General features: G+C 41.8%; 1 protein-coding gene and 1 pseudogene across 1 annotated transcript in view; one reads left to right on the top strand and one right to left on the bottom strand.

Annotated features, from left to right (window-relative positions):
* Positions 1-13,254, bottom strand: part of IRF2 (interferon regulatory factor 2) — a 174,314-nt gene extending 161,060 nt beyond the window's left edge. Inside the window, exon 1 of the mRNA XM_074228894.1 lies at positions 13,087-13,254. The gene's annotated coding sequence lies outside the window, so the exon portion shown is untranslated. The remainder of the gene's footprint in view (positions 1-13,086) is intronic.
* Positions 668-2,013, top strand: LOC141517640 (ras association domain-containing protein 2 pseudogene; annotated as a pseudogene).
* Positions 13,255-13,881: the final 627 nt, after the last annotated feature.

The following is a 13,881-nucleotide window of genomic DNA, read 5'->3' as shown; positions in this document are numbered from 1 at the left end:
TACAAAGAAAGACCAAAAAAAGTTCCTGCCCTTGAGGAGCTCACAATCTAAAGAGAAACATACAAAAAAACTATATATACAAGCAAGCTATATTCAAGATAAAGAGAAAATTCACAGAACAAAGAATTATAATTAAAATAAAAATAAGTAAACTGAGGCTCAGGAGGGCTAAAAGATTTTCCCAAGATTACAGGGCAGAAAGAATCAGATTTGGGACTTGAACCTAGGTCTTCCAAATGAAAAAATCAACCCTGTCTTTTACACCACATTATTTCCAAGTTAGTTTCTAAGTCATAGATAATAGATTAAGAATTAGAAGATATGGAGCAGGGAGGGCGGCGGCCTGAGGCTGGGGCGGCCCTCCGTCTCCCCGAAGCTGCCCCGAGAGCCCTCCCGAGGACAGAGGGGCCGGACCTGCCGGCCTGAAGTGGGCCAGGGCCCCGAGGGCCCCCTGCTAGCCCGGGATGCATGGATTTTGCAAGGCAGGTGGGGTTGAATGGCTTGCCCAAGTCCACACAGCTAGGTAATTATTAAGTGTCTGAGGCCGGATTTGAACCCAGGTGCTCCTGACTCCAAGGCCAGTGCTTTGTCCAGTGCACCACCTATCCGCCCCTGTGTGATCTACTTTTAAATCATATTAGATGCTTCCTGTCCTTGAGCAGATCTCTTCTCTTAATGAAAGAAGGCATTGAGAATGGATTATTGTAGCCAGACCGCTCTAGTCTCATGTGGACAAGATAAATACATATCCAAAAATGAACTTCTGGTACATCTGAAGACCTACAATTTATATTACGAGGGTCAGAACTTGCAGCTATGGCACCGAGAGGAAGAAGATGAGTTTATTGTGGAAGGATTATTGAACATCTTTGGGGCCTGCGCCAGCCTATCTGTTTGCAGATGCAAGATGAGAATGAACAGATCAGGCCTCCTCCCTCCTCTTCCTCCTGGTACTCTGGCTGCAACCTGGGAGCTCATGGGTCCATCATGAAACCTGCTGCCATCCCAGAGATTCAGATAACAGACACAGATGCAGCCCCTGGAAGTGTCAGGAGACTAAGCCCAACAGGTACCAGAGATCTGAAGCGCCTACAAGAAGACACTCCTCAGCTGATGAGGACCCACGGTAATGTTGGGATTTGGCGCCGTGGCAATGTGCACACCCCTAGTGACCAGCGGCGCATCAAGCAGCACCGTTTCTCCATTAATGGCCACTTTTACAACCACAAGACATCTGTGTTCACTCTGGCCTATGGCTCCGTCACCAATATCAGGATTAACAGCACCATGACAACACCCTAGGTCCTCAAGCTCCTGCTCAATAAATTTAGGATTGAGAATTCTGCTGAGGAATTTGCTTTATATATTGTTCATACCAGTGGAGAGAAACAGAAGCTAAAGGTCACAGATTATCCCGATTGCCAGAATCCTCCAAGGCCCATGTGAACAGGTTTCTAAAGTCTTCCTTATGGAGAAGGACCAAGTGGAAGAGGTCACCTATGATGTGGCCCAGTACATAAAATTTGAGATGCCTGTCTTCAAGAGTTTCATTCAAAAACTCAAAGAGGAAGAAGACAGAGAAGTAAAGAAACTAATGCGCAAACATACGGTACTCAAATTAATGATCGAACAGAGGTTAGAGGAGATCTCGGAAAGCCCAGAAACAATCTAAATAGCCAGATCATAGCCCTTCTGAAAACAGATGCAACTTCATGCATTTGTTTACATGAAGAAATACTGAAATGGAGAAGGATGGAGGCCTCTTGAGGGACCTTGTAAACCTCTTCTCTCAACCTATGACTTTTTGAATACAAAACTCCTGTCAAATCACCCTTCTCTTCTTGGACCTAGAAGCAGATGCACCAGCAGACAACTCTTGGATACTCTTCAATCACTGCTTCTTTTCCCTCCTTAGAAGAGAATCTTGATTTGTGGTGTCTAGAGGACTTGACCTACTTGTATGTTTGTGTGTTTGTGTGTGTACGTGCACTTGCATGAGAGTGTATTTACATGTATGCTTGAGATAGGTGGAGGAAAAGAGGAGAGATGTATGTATGTATGTATGCATTTGTGGAGGGGGGCTCTTATCAATCTAGAATGGTCTTTTTTGAATATTCATAGTATTTTCACATGCAAAAAAATTCCAAACAACCAGCAACTGGAAAAAAAAAAAGAATTAGAAGATACTTGAGAGATCATTGAGGCCAACTCAATCAACAAATGAGAAAACTGAGGCCCAGAGAGATTAATCCCTTGCCCAAGATCAGAGATGATCTTTGGTAGTCACTGAATCCAAATCCATCATTCTTTCCAATGTACCACATTGCCTCCTTATTGAGTACCAAAACAGGCAATATCTAAAATATGAATATTTTACTTTTAAAATGTATTTTACATATAAATTCCCATTAGAAGGAAGTCTTCCACTTTGCCCTAAGAACAAGTACTCCCTTCTTATCATAGTGGTGCCAATGGAGAGTAATCCCACCTGGAAGCATATTCAAATGAAAATTATTTACCAAAAACCTGTTCCAAATTCTAATTGTTACAGGGGAAATGTCACCAGCTAAAGGTTTAGGCTAAAGAACATAAAAGAATTCATGCAAAAGATCAACTCTGACCCAGAAGCCATTTTAGGGACAAAAAGATTTAACTATTGCTCTGATAAACAGAAGCTAAGGGGAAAGAAGACTATAAAGGCAGGGACCACTGAACCCTATGCAAACTAAGCTGCCATGAGAGTAAAGGTATAGGAGCATGAGAGGTTATGGGGGGGGGGGGGGTCACGTTCTCCCAGAGCAGGCTGGCCTCCCAAAGGAAGACAACTGAGGAGTGAGTGAGCTTTTAAGGAGGATGTAAGATGCAGGGAGACTCAGGTAGGGGTGGGTAACTCAGAGAACAGAGATATGTTGATGAGGTGCAACAGCTCAAAGATTCAATCCTTTCAAGGTTAGGGTAGGGGCCATTATTTTGCTGAATGGATTTCAGGAAGGGGCAAAGGTACTTAAAGTTCTTCAAACTAATATCAATAACTTGAACAATGGGTTCAATAACATGAACAATGGATAGGGGAAGCAGATGAATAATCATTTAACATATTTTTTGGTCTAACATTTCCTCTAATTCATTCCCCACTCAAACAATTCAGGATCAAATTATTTTGGGAATTGGGGTGAAGGTCTCTTTTCTTCTGAAATTACTTCCAGCTGAAAAGGAGATACAGAACTCTCTCTTGGCTTAGCAGGTCTTACTTGAGGGGGTATCAGAAGTGCATCCTAGAATCAGATGAAGTAGCATCCAAGGGGTGCAGGCTCCCAGATGAGATTCTGCTTGGACCACTAAATAGAGATGTATCATTTGTAATCTGGAGAAATAAACCTCATAAGATTAAACTTTAACAGGGGAACTCTGGAAATAGAAATATTGTAATCCTTTTGTTTTTGAAACTTTTCTGTACTGTGGAAGTGTTTTCCATTCAGTATTGGCTCTCTGTGAACTCCATTTCTTGTCAATATAGAGTTTAATAGTAAGGCTGATCTTGGTCATGCCCTTTGCAGTAGGAGTTATGTGGAGTACTAATGAATACAACTCATGCTCAGAGAGGGTTGTCAGGTATCAGCCACTCCTTGGGGACCACTCCTGTGGCAAGACATTGGAGAATACTTATAGCCAGGTGCTAAACCATTCCTCAAGCACCACCCTTATTCTCCCCGCCCCCCCCATACCACTACAGAAATGTATTTGAGCAAGGTTCTGCCCAAGCTTGCTCTCTTTTCTGAGCTCTTCTGGTTTCTCCTCCTCCTCTTCCTTTCTCTAAGATGGACCAATATGACCCCAGCTCCATGCAGCTGGATCTATGTTGAACTAAATTTCCTTTCTCTCCCTTAAACTTGACTACTGCCTTTACTATTCTCACTTAATTTTTTTTGCTTAATTTGCTTTATTATTCACCTCCTTCCCCAACTTGTAACTATCTCTTTAAAATGACTATGCCTTTTGCTATTCTCTCAACTGCTTTTGCCTAACTTTATTATTACCTTACAAACTATCTCCTTAGTAACTATTATCTCCTTTAAGAACCTATATAGGGGGCGGAGCCAAGATGGCGACAAGAAGGGATGGAGTCTTAGGAGCTCTCTGATAAAAACTCATAAACTAAGGACTCTAAACTTTTGAGAGACAGAACCCACAAAGGGACCCAGTGAGGCAGTTCTCCTACTCAAGGTAACCTGGAAAAGAGCAGAAAGGCTCTGCTCCCTGGGGTCGGAGGGGCGGCCCACCTGAGGGGTGGCCCCAGCAAAAGAACTTCAGCCTCCTGGAGGCAACCCAGGGGGCTGAGGGTCTCAGCTCACAGCAGCAGGGAAGTCTCCTGAGCTGCACCCCAGGAAGCACCAGGCACAAAGTGGGGGAACAGCGGGAGACCTCTGCCAGAGCGAGCATGTGGAGCCCAGGCCTCAGGGCACACAGCCAGCAGCTTGGTCTTACTGCAGCCTAGACCCGGAAACAGAAGCAGGTAGAGCCAGTAAGCAGGAGGCCCCAGGGCATGAGCCCATTGAGCTGAGGGAGGGGGAGTGAAGAGAGACTGCCCAGCTCTGTACTCTGCCCCTGGAACAGGACTCTGGGGCTCTGACCACACTGAGATCCTGATCACAGTCTAGGCCCCCCCATAGAACAGGGCACCTCGGCCCGTGGCAGAGGGGGGCACTTATGGTCATTCACAGACCAGGAGGGAGGACAGAACCTCACACACTGAGACCCTTGTTGGAGTGTCCCAAAAGCTCAGGAAGCACCCCAAAAAACAGGCTTAGGCTGGGAAAATGAACAAGCAAAGAAACAAGAGGAAGACTATTGAGAAATATTTTGCAAATGAACCCAAGAAGGATCAAAATACTCAGTCTGAAGATGAGGAAGCACAAGCTCCTGCATCTAAAGACTCCAAGAAAAACAGAAATTGGGCTCAGGCTATGATAGAGTTCAAAAAAGACTTTGAAAATCAAATGAGGGAGTTGGAAGAACTGGGTAAAGAAAGGAGAGAGAGATGCAGGAAAAATATGAAAATGAAGTCAGCAGCTTAGTCAAGGAAATCCAAAAAAATGCTGAAGAAAATAGCATGATAAAAACCAGCTTAGGTCAAATGGATAAAACAGTTCAAAAAGTTATGGAGAAGAATGCTTTAAAAAGCAAAATTGGCCAGATGGAAAAAGATAAAACTCTCTGAGGAGAACAAATCCTTCAAAGAATAGAATTCAGGGAGATTGATGAATTTACCAGAAATCAGGAATCAATACTTCAAAACCAAAAAAATAAAAAATTAGAAGAAAATGTGAAATATCTCATTGAAAAAACAACTGATATGGAAAACAGACTTAGGAAAGATAATTTGAAATTTATTGGAATACCTGAAAGTCATGATCAGGAAAAAAGCCTTGACATCATTTTCAAAGAATTACTACAGGAAAATTGCCCTGATATTCTAGAAGCAGAGGACAAAATAGAAATGGAGAATCCACCGATCCCCCCGAGAAAGAGATCCCCAAAAAAACCAACCCCCAGGAATATTATAGCCAAGTTCCAGAACTCCCAAGTCAAAGAGAAAATATTACAAGCAGCCAGAAGGACACAGTTCAAATATCGTGGAGCTGCAGTCAGGATCACATAGGACTTAGCAGCAAGTACATTGGAAGCTCATAGGGCTTGGAATATAATGTACCGGAAGGCAAAAGAGCTTAGAATGCAGCCAAGAATGAACTACCCAGCAAGGCTGAATGTTCTCTTCCAGGGAAAAAGATGGACTTTCAATGAACCAGGGGAATTTCAAAGGTTCCTTTTGGAATGGCCAGAGCTGAACAGAAGGTTTGATCTTCAGATACAGGACTCAGGTGAAGCATGGAGATTGGAGGAGAGGGGGGAAATATGAGGGACTTAATGAGGATAAACTGCATGTATAGAAAAATGATACTGATAATATTCATATGAACCATCTCAGTTAATAGAGCAGGTAGAGGGAGCTTTTATAGTTGAAGCACAGGAGAAAGCTGAATTCGAAGATAAAATATGGTGTAAAAATGGAGTCAATAGAAAAAAAAGGGAAATGTAATGGGAAAAAGAAAAAGGAGAGGGGGAATAGTCCAAGATATTTCACATAATAAGATTTTTTTTTATTACAATGAGCTATTGCAATGATATGGAAGGGGGGCGGCAAGGGGGAATGAGGGAACCTTTGCTCTCATCAGAGATGGCTAGGAGAGGAAACAGCAAATATACTCAATGGAGTATAGACAACTGGAGTAAGAAGGAGGGGGGAGCAGGGGGAAGGGGTGGGGATGTGAATAAAGGAGGAGAGGATGGATGGACCATGGGGGGACAGTGGTCAGATATAACCCATTTTCTTTTTTACTTCTTGCAAGGGGCTGGGATTGGAAGGCCTGCCCAGGACCATGGGGCCAGGTGGATTCTGGGCCTAAGGGGTGGTATGGGGGCTCAGGGCTTCTTGGCCCCAAGACCAGGGATCTGTCTGCTGCGCCACTCAGCTACCCTACAGCAGAGTCAGAGTGAAAGGAGAGAGAAAATATAGCACATGGTAGTGGAGAAATACGAGGAGGGAGTTGCAATCAGCAATGGCAATGGTGGAAAGATATGGAAGTAACTTTTGTGAGGGACTTATCATAAAGAATGTGATCCACCCGTGACAGAGTTGATGGTGTTGGAACGAAGACTGAAGCACATTTTTTGTTATTATTTGGGGAAGGGTGCAGGGCAAGTGGGGCTGGGTGGCCTGCCTGGGGCCACATAGCAGGGTGATCTTTGGGTGTCTGGGGCCAAATTCGGACCCAGGTGCTCCTGGCTCAAGGGCCAATGCTGTCTGCCACCCCTACTATCATTACTATTTTATTTTATTTTGGGTCTTTTTTTTTTCTTCTTTTTGGTTTTTGCAGGGCAGTGGGGATCTGGTGGCTTGCATGTCACATGGTTGGGTGATTATTGGGTTTACGAGGCTGGATATGGACTCGGGTGCTCGTGGCTCCAGAGCTGGTGCTTCGTCCATTGCACCACCTGGCCATACCTACAATTATTACTATTAGTTTTTTTATTTTAATTTTTTTTCTCTCCCCTTTACTTTTTTGCCCAAGCAAATCTATCTATATTAAGGGGGGAGGGGTATTTTGTTTACTTGTAAACAAGTATATTTTATTAATGTAAAAAAAACATTTGTACAAAATGAGAATAAAAAATAAATTAAAAAAAAACTATCTAGCTGCTTCTCCAAAAGACCTTAAGTTAGGAACTTTTTGTGGTGGTTTGTAAATAGTCTGTGCAACCAGTGAATTAAATCTAATCTTGCTTAACCTCCTTAGAAAATTGATGATTCCATCACCCACAAAATGAACCATAAGTATCCCTCTATTTGGCATCAAAACTCTGGCTCACAGGTTCACACAGGAGCCACTAAGAAGTAAAGCCAGGAGCCCTAGGAAGCAGTGCAGGGAAACAATCAAAATCTCAACAAAGACTGAGCCATTTGGTAACTGGATCAATGGACCTAACATGTACAATCCAGATTTGATCTCAGAGAAATTTCCTCCTTGAGTAGGGGAAATGTTAAGAGAAATATGGTCTATAATTAATCTGTTTCCTCTGCATTGACCACATACCTTACATTAACACTGACACCCCACCCTCACTCCATTTTACAAGTTATGAGATGAAGCACCAGCCCTGGAGTCAGGAGTACCTGGGTTCAAATCCAGTCTCAGACACTTAGCTGTGTGGCCTTGGGCAAGCCACTTAACCCCATTTGCCTTGCAAAAAAAAAGTTATGAGATAGGATAGATGAACATTATTTTTAATTGAAATCTTATTTTTACAATTATATGTAATGGTAGTATTTCAACATTGGACCAACCATTTGCAAATTTATGAGTTCCACATTTTTCTACCACCCTCCTTTACCTCCCCTTTCCCCATGGTGGACACATATTTGAATATGCCAAGTATATAAGAAAAGTCCATTAAAAAAAGTTCTAGAAGTTCAAATGAGGGTCAAATCACTACTGGGCCTATTAAAGGTTTTAATAAAGTAGCTAGAAACAGGTTGAGTGAATAGAGAGCTGGGTCTAGAGTCAGCAAGACCTTATTTCAAAATTTGCTTTCAGATACTAGCCACGTGACCTTGGACAATTCATTTAACTTCTATTTGCCTTGGTTTCCTCCACTGCAAAATGGGGAGAATAGCACCTACCTACCAGGGCAAGATTGTTTTTCATCTACTGTTTTCTCAGTATGAACTGTTCAGCCTATCACTTTTGAAGAGCTACAAATAAAACAGGCCATTCCATATTCTGGACCCTGGTATAAGCATATCAAAACACACACAAATGAAACAGAGACTATACTTTTTAATGACTCCACCTGATATTACTGAATTCTTGTTGTGGGGATATATGATGGGGTGGAGAGACTTAGAAAAGACTCAACGAGTATACTAGATCCTGTAGAGTATGTGTGTCCAACCTGAGGGGTTGCATGGGGCCCTCAAAGCCCATTCATGCAGCATTATTACATTTAATTATTATATTCATTGGTAACATATTACACTGTAGTCTTAAAGAAATAATAAATTCTATACGTGGACTTTGACATTGCTGGGCAATGCAGCCCAAAAGAACAAAAAGGTTTGATACCTATACTTTAGAGTTAGAAGAAAACAACATTCTTGTGGATAAGGAAATTGAGGTCTAGGGAAATTAAGTAATTTTCCCAAGGTCACACAGATAACATGTGGTAGAGAAAAAATTCAAACCTAGGCCTACTAACTCTGTTATTTTGATCCATATCTCTAAAGCTCTTTCTATTACACCACAAAATAAGATCTATAAATGTAAAATTATTAGAAAATAATTCCAGGCAAGGATATAAACAATGAATGAATAAGATTATATGTATATGTCAAACACACACACACACATATATATACACATTTATGTGTATGTTTGTATATGTGTACACACACACACACACACACACACACACACATATATATATATATATATATACACACACATATACATATACATAACTTAAGTGCCAAGGATTTCCTAAAATTATTTCTTAAAAAAGATAATCCCCCCAAAAGCTATAGTACTTAATTATTTAGGTGGTTCATTAAATCACACTCAGTTTCCAATAGAAAGGAAGCACAGTATCAATAATTCAGCACTTTATACTTCAAAAAGTCTGTAATGAAATCAATGTGGGCTCTCCTTTCACTATAGCAGATCACAGACTTTTTTGTACCTTACAAAATGGCACCGTGAGTTGCTTTTTTTTAATCTGGTCAACAAATGCACTCCTGTAGGAATGAGCCTGTCTGAACCTAGCTAAGGATGTCCTCTGATGAAAGCTATACAAGGTCATTAGATGTAGACCTAGAAGGAATTTTGAAAACTTTTAACAAGGGGCAGCTAGGTGGTGCAGTGGATAAAGCACAAGCCTTGGAGTCAGGAGTACCTGTGTTCAAATCCAGTCTCAGACACTTAATAATTACCTAGCTGTGTGGCCCTTGGACAAGCCACTTAACCCCATTTGCCTTGCAAAAAAACTAAAAAAAACTTTTAATAAATCCAATCCCCTCACTTTAAAGATGAGGAAATGAGAGAGCAGGTCATTTGCCCAGTGTTACACAATGAAGTGTTGAAGGTGGGCTTTGAAGTCAGTTCTTCCTTTGCTTTTGTTCATCCTTCTTCCAGTCATCAAAGTCCAGTGGCAAGACAAAAGTCAGGACTGGTGTTAACTTGGGATACAGCAGATGACCTTGGAATCTTTGATATTTGACCAGTCTCTAAGCACCCCATAGCACCTGCTTCAGTTGCCTTCATGGTCATTGGGATAAATCGCTTTCATCTGACCATTCTGCCTGAGAAGTCATTTGCTTGGGGTAGACAATCCCCTGACTCAGCAGATCTGAGGTCTTTCAGTCATCCTCAACTTGGTTTAGCCTATCTGTTGAGATGGTTTTACCAGGGTGTGGCAACTTCATTAAGCCATGGGTGACAGTTAAATGTGAGGGAGACATCAAAGGCGGAAGAGCAAACCTGAAAAGGGCTCCACAAGCTCTGCATACCCTCATACTCTTCAGATGTTCCTAATTTCAAATCCATTGGCTATGTTGATATTACTAAGTCTCCACCTTGGTAGGACCTGCCAGAGCTTACACATTCTGCTGATTTAGACTCTGGACAATGCAACTCCAGGCAATGATGAAGTCTTGGAGCAGATATGATCAATAAATATTGATTAAATGAATACTTTCACTTCACTAATACTTAAACTTCAGAATTTTCTATTTTTTTTTTTTAGGACCCCTCTCTTCTCACCTACTGTCTCACTGGAAATTGCTGAGGTTTCACCTAGTCCCTTTCATCTGTGAACAATTCATTCCTCAACATCTGAGCTAAGTCTTTTTCAACTGACCTTCTAGAATCTGAGGGTTAAGAATTGATGTTGGCAAATGTTCAAAATCTTACCAGGTTTATGCATCAGTAAAATGAACCAGACTTAGAATTCAGTGTAGCAGCATGGCATGGTGCAAAGAGGATAAGGGACAAGATCAGAAATCAGGATGTTGGTTCCAGTTTTATCACTCTCTGTCTTTAGGTCCTTGAAATAAATTCCTTCATCTCTCTTGGTTTCAGTTTTCTTACTTTGGAGTTTACCAAGGTTCTTTACAGGTCTACTATCTAGGAAGTTTAAGATTAAGACTTTAGAATTATAGCTATATCCTTTACTTAGAAGCAGATGATCTCTTAAGTTCCATTTCAATCTTCTGATTCCATAATTATAATGATTTCAGGGAACGTAGAAAGGAGGGATTTCTGACTATTTCTAGTTAAAGAGGATGTTAAAGAGAAATGTTTTAAAACTGAGCAAGTGTGGAAATGAACTGGGGAGAAAACTACAAAGTAGACATTCATTAACAAAACTTTGAGCAAATCTTTTAAAATCACTTTGCAAATCTTAAAACACTATTTAATGCTAGTTAATATTAAGTTCATCGTTACTATTACATTGTATTCAATGTATAACCAATTCCCATCATGAGGGATGGAATTCAATTGGCTAAATCCCCAAGTTGTCCTTTAACCTTTTCAAATTTCTTTCCATATGTCCAATCCTGCCACACTCTCCCCATTTCAGTGATTCCAAATTACCCCCAATGCTACCGGATTGTTGATAAATCAAACAAACAGCTAATCTGCAGTCCTGAATAGAGTTCATGAGAATGAATTTGACATATATTTATGGAAAGAAAATGGAAAATCAATATACATTATTTCAAATGCACATAGAACATTTACAAAAATTGATGATATAGTAGAATACAAACTAGTGATAAAAGCAGAAAAAATAAATATCATATTATCAAATATTAGGGATTGTACCTATGATTTAAATGTAGAGGAAACTTCTTTCTATCACTGCAAGTAGTGTTAGAGAACTGACTAGATCAAGCAGGTTAAGAGACTTGTTGAGGACTACATAGTTAAGGTCTGAACCTAGGTCTTCCTAGTTATGCTAGTTGTCTAAACATTTTATACTAAAGTCTTTCATATCTTTTAAAAAGCATTAAAACTTATCAAGAAGAGAAATAGCCAAAAGATGCAGATTAAGGTACAAACTAAAATTATGTTGAATAATGATTTGCTTATAGATCAAATTACAGAAATACTTTTAAAATATTAAAAGAGTGATAAAATATATAAAATTTATAGAATACAGCAAAACCAGTACTCAGAGGCTTTTTAAAGTCCTTGAACAATTATATTTTATTCATGTACTATATGTATCAGGATCCATATTCATAAGTTAATTTTATCCTTCAATGAATTTTTTAAAGTATACCACATAAATTTTTTAAATACATAAAAGTGACATTTTATATATAGTTCAGATTCGCAACCTAATAAAGATACAACAAAGTAAGAAAACTAAAGCCATTACCATTTATATATACACATATATGTGAACATAAAAATAAACTACAACAGTATATATCATTATGATTACACAGAATTCACATTACAAGTACAAGATTTCATTAGAAAAAATTTTCAATATGAAAACAATGAGATTATAGAAATAGAAAAGCAATGACATCACCCATTAATACAGAACTTTTCATTCATATGATCTTTAAAGTATTTGATTTCAAGTTAGCTGTAGATGTAGTGATAAATATTAGTTCTCCAACTATAAACAGGATTAAAGCAAAGTCATGTACTTTCACCATCATTAACTCAGTTTTAAAAACATTAGGAGTATTTTTTTAAAATTAAGACAATACACACAAAGAAGAGGTTGAAATATCTGTTATTTTAGAACTAAAGGGGAAGTTAAGTGGTATAATGAATAAAGTGCTGGTTTGGGAGTCATAAACACCTAAATTCAGATCCTGCCCCAGATACTGATTAGGTGGGATGACAGTGGACAAGTCACTTATCTTTCTTACCCCGTTTCCTCATTTGTATAACAGGAATAACATCATCTATCTTGCAGAGCTGTTATGAGGTTCAAATGAATATATTTATAATGTTTATGCAATAAATAGGTTTTATATAATATAATCATGACATTTTTAGCATGTATATATGGTCATTTATACATTCTCTTTAAGTTCTTTGCAAAGCCCATTTACATCTATTCTCATCTGAAAATCACAATTCTGCCTGGATTTTACAGATTACATACATGTGAAATTAAGATTGTGAAGGCAGGTAGGGTGCCGGCCGTGGAGTCAGGAGGACCTAGGTTCAGATCTGGCCTCAGACACTTAATTGCCCCCATTGCCTCAAATAAGATTTTGAAGAGTTCCGTAAATGTTAAGTATCATACTTATATAGAAATCTGGTTTATTTAGAAAACCAGAGAGGAAAAAAAACAGCAATGAGGAAATAAAAGAGAAGAAAATTAAAGGGAGAAGGGAAGGGAAAGAAAACCGAAAACAAGAACAAACAGAAGAGCGACGGGAGGACAGAAGGAAGGGAGAGGAGAGAGGCCAGCCTCTCGGAGCCACGCCTGGGAGGGGCCTACCTTGCGCTCAGGCCCCGGGCTCCAGGGGAGCCCCTGTCTGCGTCCCTGCCTCCCCCGCTCTGCGCCAGCACATCCTTTCCGAGCCCCGTTGCCAGGACGGGCCGCCCCTCCCCCACGCCTCGGGGGGCGTCCCCAGGCTGGGCCCGGCCAGGCCGTGAGCGCGGGGGAGGGGCCGCGCCTCCGTCCCGAGGTGCCTAGCGCGCCCCCGCCGCAGCCCCGGGCCTGAGCTCGGCCCCCGCCCCCACCGCGCCGGGGCGCCTCCCGCCCTCCCCGCCCCCACCCCGGCTGGGCCTGGTGCCCTTCCGCTCCCCACCCCCGCCCCTCCGGCAGGCACCGCGCGCCCCTCGCCTCTCGCTCCGGCGGCCCCACGGGCTGGGGCCTCAGCCGCACGCACAGCCGGCGTGCGTGCCGCCCGGCTCACCGGAGGGCCGGGACCGACGAGTCCCGGCACTCGGGCCCCTTCCCACCCCCCGCAGGCCGGCCCCTGGGCGTGGGAGCAGGCGTGTACGTGCGTGCGTCAGCCGCGGCGCATGCGCGCGCAGCGCCCTCGGCGTCGGTGTCCGTACTGCGCATGGCAGCCGGGGCCGCTCGAGAGGCGGCCCCCAGCCCGATGCCCGGATGGAGGCGCGCGCGCGGGGGCGGAGCCCGACAAACGTGGGTTTCACCTGAATAATGCCAATTTCGGTTTTCTCTCCTGTTTCTTGAGTTTCCGGTGGCCTGTTCATTTTCTGGGACTTAAAAAGAAAGAGAATTTACACGTTGACTGATTGTCTCGTGTGCCCTGGCCCCCACGTC

This window comes from Macrotis lagotis, chromosome 3, assembly GCF_037893015.1.
Source record: "Macrotis lagotis isolate mMagLag1 chromosome 3, bilby.v1.9.chrom.fasta, whole genome shotgun sequence".
NCBI classification, from domain to species: Eukaryota; Metazoa; Chordata; class Mammalia; order Peramelemorphia; family Peramelidae; genus Macrotis; species Macrotis lagotis.
The sequence above is the reverse complement of the archived record's forward strand: the minus strand, read 5'-3'. Positions and strand labels throughout refer to the sequence as shown.